Here is a 13,600-nt window from a genome sequence, read left to right on the forward strand (position 1 = left end):
TTCAATCAGCAAATGGTGTCATTGCTCCTGAAGACAGTGGGCTCACACAGGGCATTCAGTTGACAGTGCAGCACAGTTACCTATGCCAACACAAGCTGAAGTCATCAAAGGATCGAGGTCATTTCTCTAAACCAAATGTCTCCTCTCTAGCTAGAAGAATCAGGCTGGGAGCAGTAGGAACTGGTAAATTAATGTTAAGTAACTTTGTTCATCTTCCTAGGTAATGGCTTCCTTATTTGGTCTTCACTTTTTTTTTTTTTTTATTTCAACCTGGTATTGCTTGTGTAAAAGCCAGTCTACAAAAGCAGCTCTTACATGGCAGAATCATTCACCAGTTCACCGTGGCTGAATATGCAGTGCGTTTCGGACAGCAAGACATTAGCTTATGAGGAAGAGGATGTAAGCTTCACCAGGTCAAATGAGTGACCTCTGCTCAGAGAAACATAAGCAAGACACCTCAGCCAGGTCTGAAAGAAGACAAGAAAGTATCTCAAGATGACCTCAGCAAAGGACACTGGTGACAGGCTTCAGTGTGTTACCCGCAGTGGGGTAGAAGCTGCCAGGCCAACTATTTTGGCCTGGAGTTATTGTCATAGTGTCATGAAGAGATAGAGACTGTCCTTAATGCTCAGACTATAGGGATCTGCGCCCTCCGGGACACGTGGGAGCACACTCTGACTTTATATCCTCATGTAGTATAATGGCAATGAATATTTAAAGGTATGGCGCCATAAAACTGTGGGATAGGAGGAAAACACAAGCCTTTGGGGCCTGCTTGCTACACAGTGCACGAGACTATGCTCGTTTACTACTCCCAAGCTGCTTCTTAACTCACTTGCAGAAATGCCACGCCCGCACACTGGCACTGTGCCCTTCACCCTTGAAGTGTAAAAGACAGAGAGGATGTACAAAGGGTGGCAGCGAGGGAAGTCAAGGCTGCTGCCACTGCTACATCAGAGGGGGCCCCAAGGAATCAGCACTATTCAGCTGCCATGAAGCAATCGTGAGCACCCCAAAATCAGGAGAATGGTCTGGCCAGTCAGCCGGCAGGGACTAAGACACAAAGACAACAGATGCCTTCTTCCCTTCTTTAGTTTGCATTAATTTTCATTGTGGTGCCTCGGAAAATGCTTTCAACTAGAGTTGTATGAGCAATGCTCAGAATTCATTTCTGGATTTATATATTAAACTATCAACCCACTAACTCCAGTATTTGCTGCCACATGAACATACACATGGAGCACAGACACATACATGTATGTGTGCACACTTCTTAGAAACACTCTGCCACCTGCCATGTTTGCTCCTGTGTATATTTCAAAGTTTTTGAAATTTTGAAGTTTTTGCCCCATCCTAACTCTGGCTATGCCATCTGAACATCCCAAGTGTAATGTTCAGTGGGAGTAGGTTCAGGGAGGAGAGCCTTGTCTCCTTCAAGCTTCCCAAGCTCCTAATCTTATCAAGAATACTTGTGACACTCTAAATTCTGGACACTTCTGCTGTGAGTCAATGGCTATAGGATGTTCTAGTAAGGACCTCCCCACCCCCGCAGAATCTAGATTTAGACCAGCCTTATCAACAAGTAAATTTCACAGAGGTACAGAATAAAACAGAATTTCAAAACTCATCTTCCCCTCCCAGCTGCCATCAGGCTGACATGGAGCTTGTCATTCCCTGGTGGCAAGATCAAGGGTGGCCCAAGGGTAGAAAGGAAAGCTAAAACTATCAATCCAGAAGCCTTGCTCAGGGGTAACATAGATATCAGTGGATGTGGATACTAAGATGCATGGAGGAGGGGTGGAGGCATCTAAGAGCACATGTTATGTTCTTCGTCCAAGTCAACTAAAGCAGGCTGGGACTTATGGAACAATCAACCCCATTTTATTCCCTGCAATGCATAGCTAGGCAGAAACTTGACTCATCCTCAAGATGACAGTTCTAACCTAGGTACACATGGCTCTCAACTCAGGAGAGTTCTTATAATACAACTGTGCTAGCAGAAAGAGCTTGATGATTTTTTTTACCTTCTCTTGAGCCTTATGTCCTTACCCACCAGTAAGTCACAACCCATGGTCTTCTATGAGACAGAACTGCAGGACCACAGTGTCATCCAGTAGCTGTGGAAATAGCCATCTTCTTAAGGACTGCAAGCTTCCTATGTCAGGAAAACTCTGCAGTCATAGCCACAACAAAAGCCATGCTGGGGCTGCTGCTGTTGCAGCCAGCTGAAGACTCTGGAGGAATGGTATTTTCTTTGCTGAATCCTTCAGAGCTTTCCCTCGAGGTACCCAACAGCTGTCTTTGAAGGAGGACAAAAATGAGCAAATGTGTGGGTAGATGCAAGACATGTTCATTTTCTTACTTTCTAGGATCGCCACAACTTTCTCTGTCTAGATGTAAATCAAGCTTCGTCTCTATGGCTTTAAAAAGGCCCAATCCCTAGAAGTTTCGGAAGCAGGAAAGGATACAGTCAGGTAGCTGTATCACACACCGGCATGCATGCACACACGCACACGCATACACACACAAGGAAGATATGACACTCTCAGGGCCATTCACTCTCTTTGCTTGGCTTCTCATGTCACAATTATATAGAATCTAAGCAAACCAGCTGACTTTCAAGTCACTCTCCTTACCAAACTGCATGCAGGCAGCTTTGAGGTCTTTCCTCCTCCACATCTTCTTCCTCCTTCTTGCTTTTGCATCATCCAAATGCTCACTAATTCTTCTTCAAGGCTCTACAGACATCCACCCAGGAGCTGTCTGTCTACAGACATCCACCCAAGAGCTGTAGGTACAGACATCCACCCAAGAGCTATAGGTACAGACATCCACCCAGGAGCTGTCTACAGACATCCACCCAAGAACTGTAGGTACAGACATCCACCCAATAACTGTAGGTACAAACATCCATCGAAGAACTGTAGGTACAGACATCCACCCAAGAGCTATAGGTACAGACATCCACCCAGGAGCTGTCTACAGACATCCACCCAAGAGCTGTCTACAGACATCCACCCAGGAGCTGTCTACAGACATCCACCCAGGAGCTGTCTGTCTACAGACATCCACCCAGGAGCTGTCTACAGACATCCACCCAAGAGCTGTCTACAGACATCCACCCAAGAGCTGTAGGTACAGACATCCACCCAGGAGCTGTCTACAGACATCCACCCAAGAGCTGTAGGTACAGACATCCACCCAAGAGCTGTAGGTACAGACATCCACCCAAGAGCTATAGGTACAGACATCCACCCAGGAGCTGTCTACAGACATCCACCCAAGAACTGTAGGTACAGACATCCACCCAAGACCTGTGGAATGGCTCGAGCCATACATATACCTGTCAGGAATCTGAAGACGGACAGAAATGCAGACAAAGAGAAAAAAATGCTGAGAGCAGGCAGGCAGGCGCACACCAAGCACTGCAGGCCCAGGCTTTTGTGAGTAATCATTATTCAGCAACCTTTCAGTGTCGCTGTCCTTTCTCTGCCCTGCTCAGTGCACAGGCCCAGAAAGGGGAGCTGTCAGCGTAGACAGGGCTGGGCAGTAGGGAGGCAGCAGCAAAACATCTCCCTGCTTACTGACGTCTTAATAATTGCCAAGTTTTCAAAGAAACTTCCAACCACAAGGAAACTTCCAGACAAAATTGACTTACAGTGGAAAGCATTTATCTGCAGTTCTTCTCCACGTGTACTTCATGACAGCATCGTGAGCCTCCTGCCTTGAGTTGAAATCTTGTCAGCTTGTAAAGCAGAATGGAAGAGTTACTGCTAAGGGGGTGAAAAAGAAAGAAAAAGAAAAAACAATGCCAGTCAGCCTTCTAATTACCTCAGAACTTGCTAAGGGGTACCTGGTTCTAAGCTTGAACCCCAGAAATACCTGGTAGATTCCTTTATCTCTCAAAATGTCTGAGCAACGGGTCTCTCTGCAAGCGCAGCATCTGTCCATGCAGTTCGGAGCTGCTCAGTGACACAGCTGATGTCGTGGGGTCTTGGCTCTCTGATCGTGGTCCCTTCAGGATCTGGAAGAAGGGGGTCACTAGTCACTTATTCTTGAGTGAGAGGAGGGCCAGATCTCAGTGTGAAGACACAAGGAGACTGCTTCTTCTGCTCACTGGAAATAACTGAATGACTGGGGTGAACTAAAGAAAGCAGAGCTATGCCTCCCCTTTTATGGGACCATTGTAACCATAGCCTTCCTCTACCAATGACTCCTTCACAGTCTGTTCTTCCATACCATATCTTAAAGGTTTCTCAGAGCTCTGTTCACAGACACCATTATCCAGAAAATGACCCTGGCTCTCCTAGACATGAAGGACCTCTATTTTTCCTGAGTTGAATTCTGAGGCTCAGGCACTGGCCCAGGAAGGTCTCTGGCAAGAAAGAGATTTCGCCCCTTGCCTGTCTTCCAGCTCTAACTGGGTGACTAGCTTTAGGTGTCACAAAAAACACAGAAGCATCCCTGCCTGAGCTTCAGACTTGTAAAGTACAGAGGGTGGGGGTGGGGTGGCTCATGGCTGACTTTACTGCTTTTAAAAGATCTCCTTTTGCCAGAGGCTTACTCAGCACTCCCCATGGAGGCTGGTACCATTGTGACAGCCTCATTTCCAGGCCTGCTTGTTATTAAAGTGCACAGTTTCCTGGCAGTGACAGGGGATAGGACCATGGTATTTGTCATCAAAACCACATCTAAATGCAGGACATAGTGAGCAAAGAGCTTGGTACACAGACATGAGAAGTTAATTGGAATCCTGAGAACACACATAAAGCCAGGCATAATAATGTGTTTATATTCCAGGTGTTCCTATAGAGAGACAGGAGGCAGAGACAAGAGAACTGGGAAGTTCACAGGCCAGATAGCCTGGTTGACACAGCACTAAACTATAGCAAAGAGACCCTGTCTCAAACAAGGTAGATGGTGAAGACTAAGACATGAAGTTGTTAACTGGTCTCCATTGTGGTAGGTGCAGACCTGCACTCTTACACCTGTGCACACATCTGTATGAATGCACTCAACCACCTCACACTCATCCCTATAGTGAAGGCAGGTCAGTGGAACATGCCACTATGCTCTGCTGAGAGATCTAGCAGCTCTTGTACCCATATGTTGCTTCATCAGTGGAAACCTATGGGTTTCACCTTGAGCACAGAGCTCAGGCTGGAGGGTAATCCTGAAGCTTAGATGAATGCTGGTCTATGAGGAAATTGAAGAGCATATGCTAGTCACCAAAGCTAGAGCACAGGGAATGGACATGTAGCCCTAGCTACAGGATGGGTCTAGGCAAAAGAGTCCTAGGTGAGCTGAGTGGCAGGCACCTCAGAGCCTCTGCTTTCCTGTCTTCATTGTTGAATGAGGCAGTAACTAGACACACAATAGGAGAAGATGCCGATGTATAGTATAAAAAAATGAATGTTGTCCAGTCCTGGAATTGGCTTAAGGGGCTGTCACAGCCTCAATATCCCAATTCAGAGCATAAAGCATCAGAGTCAGAGAGTCAGGGTAACAAATGAAGGGGAGGGGACTGGACCAGACAACTACAAAGTGGCAGTGGGGAAAACTATCCCCTAGACCAGATACTTGGGAGTCTGGAGGAGTAGCTGGAGTGAGCAGTGAGCACCGAGAATCCTGCTCTGCTTTCATGGTAGGGGGCTGAGGTTAGATCTAACTGTGAGTATCTTTCCCCAACTCTAGACCTGGAAAAACTTCAACGACTTCATGGTGAGAATCCACCAAAGATCATTCTGCAATGGTATTCCAGTACAGTATTCCTGGAGAACAGCAGAGCTTCTTTTCCAGGAGCTAATTGCTGGAAGCTAATAACTTCCCAAGAGCATAACAAGGAAAGGTCAGAGCTCTAGGATGAGTGTGGTCACATCCATGCCTATGTGTGTGATTGGTTCCTCAGTGCTGTGCTGCCAAGGTGGGAAATGGTGCAGGGCGGGGATGTTTAAGTGAGAAGGGTAGAGCCGTGATGAGTGGATTAGTGCCTTACTTGTGGGAATGGTTTTGCAATTTTCTTTGCTCTACAGATGCCTCCTTCCCTGTGCTTTCCTAACTGAGGCCTTCATCAGAAGGCTAGTGGGTACCAGCATCATGTTCTTAAATGTCCCAAACCATGAGGTGCAATTAATCTCTTATTCATAAACTCCTCAGCCTCAATTATTCAGTTACAGTAACAACATAGGAGAAAAAGAAAGTACAAGACAGAAATATAGAATGTATGTATGTATGTATGTATGTATGTATGTACACACACATACATACACGTACACACACACACATACTAGATCCAAAGGTGCAAAAGCAAGGCTGGAGAGATAGTAAGCATGTGCCCAACAGGTATGAGGACCTGAATTTGGATCCCTGAGATATATTTTTAAAACTCAGCATGGTGGTTCATGGTATCATCCCAGCCATGCTAAGTTAGAAAGTAGAAATGTGAAGATCTTTGGGCATTCTTAATCCAGATATCCTGGCTTGCCTAGCAAAGTTCCAGATTCTGTCTCAAGCAAAAAGGAGGAAGATAGCCATACTAGTAATTTTCGCAGTGATAAAAAGACCATGAAGAAGGCAACTCAGAGACGACAGAGTTTATTTGGATTAACAGTTACAGAAGGTTAAGAGTCCATCCTGGCAGGGAAGTCTGACAGCAGCAAGCAGAAGGCACAGCAACTAAGGCAATAAGCTGGAGACTCACGTTGTGAGCTGCATGCACGAGGCAGAGAGAGTAAACTAGGAGTAGCTTGAGTCAAGCCCATCCCACTACCAGTACCCAGTCACTTGGGTTTCAGTTAATTCCAGATGTGGGTAAATAGTTAAGAGGTAGCTAAGACAACCATGCAGTGTCTACTTAACAGCAAGAGAAAAGTATGTTGGCCCCCACTGGCCCCCACTTGTGCACCTTGCACATGCATACCTGTACCCACATGTTCACCGGTCTCTACAGGAATTCACAAACAAGAAGAGTAGACCCAAGAAGGAAGGAGGCTCTGAATATAAAGTAGGAAAGAACATTCAGGTATAAAGCACGAGTTACATTTGGCTGAGCCATTCACAATCTTTTGCCCATGGACTCTGACTTCACAGTCACAGGCTTCCTGGACAGTTGGGTGGCTCTTTATTGGATGCAAAGATGTCCTTAGTGTGTGTATCTGCATCTACAGGCCCTGGGCAGACACTGCTTCTGGCGTTGGCATTGCCATATCCACAGACTTGCCCCTGCCATTTTCTCCAAGCCCGTAGTTCTTCTGGAAAACAAATTACAACCCCAAAATGTTTTTTCTCAAGAACTAAATTCTTATCAGGTATTCTTGAGCCTGATATGGTGGAAAAAACAACTCCTCCCTGACATACAGAGTGAAGACATTATGGACTTGGTTTTGGTCAGACTTTACTCAAACTCCCTCAGACAACCACTACTCTTGACTGGTACCTCTTGTGATGCCGCAAGCCTTCTAGACTCTTCTGAGCATGAGGCTCATTCTCTATGGAACACTGGCAGGCAGCAGTTACATTATGTATCTGCTCGGCGTTCAGGCAAGAAACCATTATGTTCACGGATCATTATTGACACCCTGACATCTGTCACCTCCTTTCATAGCAGTTAAATCTTGCTTTATCTGTAAATGTCACCATGTCATTTATTCATGAAAGGGGTCACATTCCTGAAATAGCATGCTTCAGTTTAAAAGGGGAGCCTAGCTTTATTCGCAGCAGGTAATCCTCAAACAAACTTTACTGCTGATAAATGCGTTTTTATTGGAGTTTCTTGGCCTTAAATGACATCCTCAAATGTAGAATGCAGCTCTGTGTTTGTGGAAATAAAATCTGAATGTTGAACAAGAGGAAAAACTGTTGAGACTAGAAAATACAGAGCTTTTCTGTGGCCATAGTATGTACCGAGTTGGGTGGAAGCAAATTTGAACATTTTGAGAGTAAGCCATGATTTTAATAAAATTGTTCACTTCTGAAAACATGGCCTTTTTCAATCATTTATGTCATCAAACCTTCAATGGGATAAGAGGATCCCTTGGCATGCTCAGATTCCAAAAACACAGGGTGAGAGAACTAATTCAGAGCTAATTCACTCCTCAGAGCTTATGTCTGGGATGGGTTCCTCCCCTGCAAGGATTGCCTGAAGCTCACTTTCAAGAGGGGTATCTACATAATTCATAGTCCAATACAGATGCTTTTCTGAGAGAGGGGAAAGAGACATTAACAGTAATTAACAGGTATTAATTGATCTACATTCACCTGAAAACCACACAAAACAGGACATATTGCCACCGAAATTTTTAAGGCTCTGTCAGCTACATCATTGAAAAGGTCTCCCTTTACCAGCAGCTAATTAAGAATTACCTGGCAAGACCAACTTTCAGCATAGCATTTGAAATGTAAATAAAGAAAATATCTAATAAAAATAAAAAGAAATAATTACCTGGCAAAGGCCTTTTCTCTGTGTTCAGTGGGGCCTACTTCAGCTATCTGACTGGAATTCTTTTTTTTTTCCCCTGAACCTAGTAGTTCTAAAAGTGAGACCATGAACTGAAATGGCCTGAAGAAGGTTGTTAAAAATGTAAGTACTCCCTCCCTACTTTGAATCTCAGAGTCAGAATCAGGCACCTGCACTTTTTTGTTACACGCGTGCTGAAATTTTAGAGCCAATAGCTCTGATCCAGATCTTTTGTTCTCTCTAGCTACCTGTGTGTTCTGGTCACACTGTGGTAAGAGGATGTGGGTGGAGAAATTATTCTGATTCCTCTGCCTAGAAATGTACCTTTCAGAGGGAGGTGTGAGCAGAAAATAGATTCTTTGCTCTGCACAAATACAGAGGGCCTGATTCTTGCAGCCTAAAGCCATTCAACCTTATCTTACCACTCCCCTAACCTGAGCAGTGTGTTTAACCATTTCACACCTACAAGTGGAGTACACAAGCAGGGATGTACTATAAATGGAGTAGGTGGGAGAAAATGGTAAGATGGCATAGAGGGCCTTGCAAAAGGTGATTGAATGCAATTAAAGCTGCTCATTCTTAGGAGAGGCATGAGCTGGCAGGAAGATTTCCCCAGGTGCTAATGAGATCCATTGTGAGTGTGATAGAGGTGGCAGCTTCAAATGTCACAGACCACTGCAAAACCTGAGCTCTCATTTGTAAGCACAGGGCAGGGCCAAGGTCCTATGGCTAGCACCAACTCAGACAATGCCCTCATTAGCTTAAAGGGGTTATTACTGCCCTCCCTGGCAACAGCAGAATGGCTTCACGGGATGGATGGATCGAATAGATGGCCATTTAGGAAGGAGTGGACTGCCAACCAGCAAAATACCAGGTATTGGGTGGCACATTTAATATGGGGAAAGAGAGTAACTTTGACCTGAACGTTTTCTTTTTAAATGCTTTTTCTTTCTTTCTTTTTTCTTTTTTCTTTTTTCTTTTTCTTTTTCTTTTTCACTTCTTCCCACTCCCTCTGGACCCCTCCTTCTTCTTCTGAACAATCTCTATCTTTTGTGTGTGTGTGGATTTTTGGGTTTGGTAGTGGCAGAGGTGGCTGTGATGGCGTTGGTCATGGTGTATCCTTGCAGTGCTTTGCTTGCTTGTTTGGTTGGTTTGGTTGTGACCCACTGAGTTTAGTTAGGATTGCTTACATAAATGTGGAGCCATTTACTGGCTTGTGAACAACCTACATGTTGCTACAACATGGGAGAAAATAGACTCTTTATCCTTTCCTCCGTTCATTAATTTGCAGTAGACCTTCAGAGAGGAGTAGGACTCCTAGAACCTCCCATAGCCAGGCTCCATCTTGAATGAGTCTTTATCCGGGTAACTAAAACTGCTATGAAGTCATCGGTACATTGGGCCTGGCGTATCCAGCACTCCTACCCATCCCCCAGCTCTCAGATGTTGCCTGAGTCTTTGGTGAGGTGTGTCCACATGCTAGGCCTGCCAAAGAAGGGTTAAGCATGGCTCCAGATGCTAATTATAGGGCACTGTAGCCTTTTTTACAGCAGGCCATTTGTAGAAATCAGAATTTCTCCTCAACTACTAAAGCAGAAAGCACCTTCTGAAAGGCTCATCCTGCATGTTCTCATTCTCTCTCTCTCTCTCTCTCTCTCTCTCTCTCTCTCTCTCTCTCTCTCTCTCTCTCTCTCTCTCTCTCTCTCTCTCTCTCTCTCTCTTTCCTCTCTCCCCCTTCCCCACAGTCACTACAACCTATAGAGATCTGAACCTCAAGCCAATAGATAAGCCCCAGTCCCGGGCTGGTGAGATGGCTCAGTGGGTAAGAGCACCCGACTGCTCTTCCGAAGGTCCAGAGTTCAACTCCCAGCAACCACATGGTGGCTCACAAACATCCATAACGAGATCTGGTGCCCTCTTCTGGAATGTCTGAAGACAGCTACAGTGTACTTACATATAATAAATAAATAAATCTTTAAAAAAAAAAAAAAGCCCCAGTCCCAAAGGCACCTCCACATCTGTTCTCTCTAGCCTCTGGAGAGAGAACCTGAATGAAACACTTAATTGGGCAATATCTGCTGAAGTGCCCTGGGGCCCTCACACTACTGAAGCATCTCCTATTAACTCTCGGCTGATCCTAGGCTAGGAGCCACTCACTGCTGACCAACATCCACAGTTCAAGGATGAAGTCATCCTAGTCCTGCAATGCTGGCTATGACCTTGACAACACAAGTTCAGGACCTCTCCATTTGTTTCTCTGTACTCCATCAGCCATGGACCCTTCTATGACCTCATAGCTCCTTTCCCAATGAAATTATAAGATTCATTTTGAACTAATCTGCCCAGAGACTGTCATTCCAATGAATGTTAGACTTTAAGGAAAGGAGAAAAGGTTTAGGTCAGTTTCACAATGAAAACCAGGTTATCACAACTCTCTGAAAACATGCTCAATGATTTCCATTCTCAGCTACTTCCACCAATCATGGAAGTCCTTGTCTATAATAGGTCATAGGTCTTGATCTGAGAGAGGGTCCACTGCAGCTATGAAAACAGTGGGGATCTCCTTCAATGTGCAAAGCTTATCAGGCAGGCCTTGGGCAGCCATTATTTTCTGCTCCTGGAGTATACATTAGCTATATGATGTGTGTGTGTGTGTGTGTGCATGTGTGTTATATGTACATATATGTATATACTACATATATACATACATTTTATATATGTATTATATACATATTTAATATGCACATAAATACTATATAATACATAATTATACATATATTTTATATATACATACATATATAATAAGCTGGATGAATGCCATTATCTTACTAAGCCTGTTTCTTAATAAATGAAGAGCATATTGACCTATCTAACTCACCATATAAAAAGTAGTACCGATATGCGTGTCCAGTGCGACTCACACTGGGGCTAGCAGGTAGGCATGCACATTAATAACTTATCTTCAGCTGTGGTCTCCTGTTTTCCTTTGTGAGGAGGATTTTCCTAACTGCAAACTGGTACATCCCCTGACTTGCTCCGAGCCCACAAGAGAGTAGATTAACCTCTGACTGCCTCAGGTTCCCCATCTGTGGACAGTAATTGCTGTCCCTTCAGCTACCCAGCTCTAGTTATCATTGCAAGCAAAGCACGTGGCACGTTTCAGGATGTCTGGGAACTGGCCGGAAGACAGTTTCTTGAGAGGTGCGGGGTGGGGGTACTATTATGACCACAGGATTGAAAAGACAGCTCTATTTTCTACTCTGTCTTTCTATTAAATTGAACTTCAGCCCTGGAAATTAATATCCCCACTGCGTTTTCATGAGGTGGCTCTATTTTTACAAGCACCAGAGACTCAAGCCATAACCTGTTATGCTGTGGCCTTTCACTGGGCTTGTGCATCAGGGAATCATAATTCAGGGCCAGCCTCAGCTATGGAAACCTCCATAGGCCTTTTATGACATGAGCGCTATTGAATATTCTATAAAGTCTCCTTGGAAAACTGGCCCACATTTCTTTATAATCTCCCCAGACTGTTTCTGAAGTCTCTCTATAGATTTTTTTTTTTTTACTCTGAAAATCCATAGTTTCTTAATAAGGATTTGGGGATCTTGGAGAGGCTAAGGCTGGACTGGGTCTCCAGGGAGGCTGAGGTGGGGCAGCCAAAGCTATTCTGTTGCTGTTAAGCCCGTGGATGAAGAGTCTGAGCCCAGGAGCCTGTCAGCAGGATGCAGTCACTTCCAGACAGTGGAGATGAAAGGAAGAATTTAGGAGCTGAGTGGCACCCGCCCCTTCTCGCTACTGGATACCAAGTCTCCTAACCTTGAGGAAAAAAAAAAAAGACCAGTGTACGAGACACAGAACATGCTGTCTTTTCAAACACCTTTAATTCTAACATCCTTTCTTTCTCTTGCTTAGGACCCTCCCCACTTACTGAATTTCTATATCAACTCCATGCTTGCATGGAGTACAGAGTCTGTCCACCTGAATAGCATTATGGCCTGGATAGCTTTCATAGTGAGCAACCTTGTTGAAAATGGCAGGGAGCTCAGCAGATAAAAACTCCCCTTTCTCCCTAGCATGGAGAAAAGGCGCTTCCAGGCCTGCTTTATTTACCAGCTCATATTCCCAGTAAGGCCAGGATGCCAGGTGGCCATACCTGCTGAGGTCTATCCCTGTTCCTGTATACACAAGCTCGACATAAACCTCTGGCCTTCAGAGCGGCAGAACCCACTACCCCACTCTGTGTCTTTCCTTGCCTAGCTTCCTTCTTCCTGCCTCCAGCTCTGTGAGCTTGGGCTTACATCCTGGAATCCTAACTACCAGGACTGTCCAAAGGATCAAGGTTCTCATACCTGTGGCTTTGCTGAAAGTAATGATTAGTTAAATTAGGAATCGGGCCATTAGAGGCACAGATGACTCAGGAATAGAACTTCAGTGAGCTTTGCTTCTGTGTAGAACCATCCACCTTAACTGCAGGGCTTGATATAGGGGCAGGGATTCTGTGTGAAGCAGCAATCTACCACATCCAATTGAGTATATTACAACCAGAAATGCACCTGTAATTCCTTCTCCATCCCTTTCCCCCAAAACCAGTTTTCATTTCCTTTTCCATAGAGTGATCCGAGAGTTTTTGCCAGCACTGTCTCCTGGAGTAAGTTCATTTTGAAGAAATCCTATAAAGGGTCAAGCACCGTACACCTATTCTTCAAACCTTTACAATTTCAAAACTCTTCCACAGGCTGTACTTCAGATGATTCTCATAACAAGTCTCCAAAACAAGGAGTTGAACAGGATTTCACTGTAGTAGATGTTTTGGCCAAGCTCACACACAATGTCTATTCCTTGACTGTGGCACTTTCTCAGCTAAATCAAGCAGGGTTTCTAGACAGGGACTCGATGGCACAAGAGTTAGGAACCAATCAATCAGTAAAGAGGATTTTCTTAACTAACTGATATATACTTCCTGTACAAAGACCTTAGGTAATATCCATAGTCCAATATTATCAATGTGTCATTTTTGTGGGAATGAAGAGCCTATGGCCATGCCTGAGATGAAAAAGATGACACAAGACCATTTTGTAACAGTCACAATGGGCACCCTCATCGTCTGCCTTCTGTGATTCTATCCCCATGGGCTGCTAACTA

The 13,600-nt window shown here is 44.7% G+C and overlaps 1 protein-coding gene across 9 annotated transcripts in view; it reads right to left on the reverse strand.

The window, feature by feature from the left end:
• Tdrd15 (tudor domain containing 15) overlaps window positions 1–13,600 on the reverse strand; it is a 369,751-nt gene that overhangs the window by 173,616 nt on the left and 182,535 nt on the right. For 7 of the 9 annotated variants that reach the window (XR_015045178.1, XR_015045179.1, XR_015045168.1 and 4 more), the window contains 3 exons: window positions 3,883–4,024; window positions 3,659–3,773; window positions 2,025–2,299 (listed from right to left, as the gene is read on the reverse strand). The gene's annotated coding sequence lies outside the window, so the exon portion shown is untranslated. The remainder of the gene's footprint in view (window positions 1–2,024; window positions 2,300–3,658; window positions 3,774–3,882; window positions 4,025–13,600) is intronic. The other 2 variants (XR_015045169.1, XR_015045171.1) reach the window with 2 other exon arrangements.

This window comes from Mus caroli, unplaced genomic scaffold (genome assembly GCF_978045245.1).
Source record: "Mus caroli unplaced genomic scaffold, Mus_caroli_1 scaffold_14, whole genome shotgun sequence".
Taxonomy (NCBI): Eukaryota; Metazoa; Chordata; class Mammalia; order Rodentia; family Muridae; genus Mus; species Mus caroli.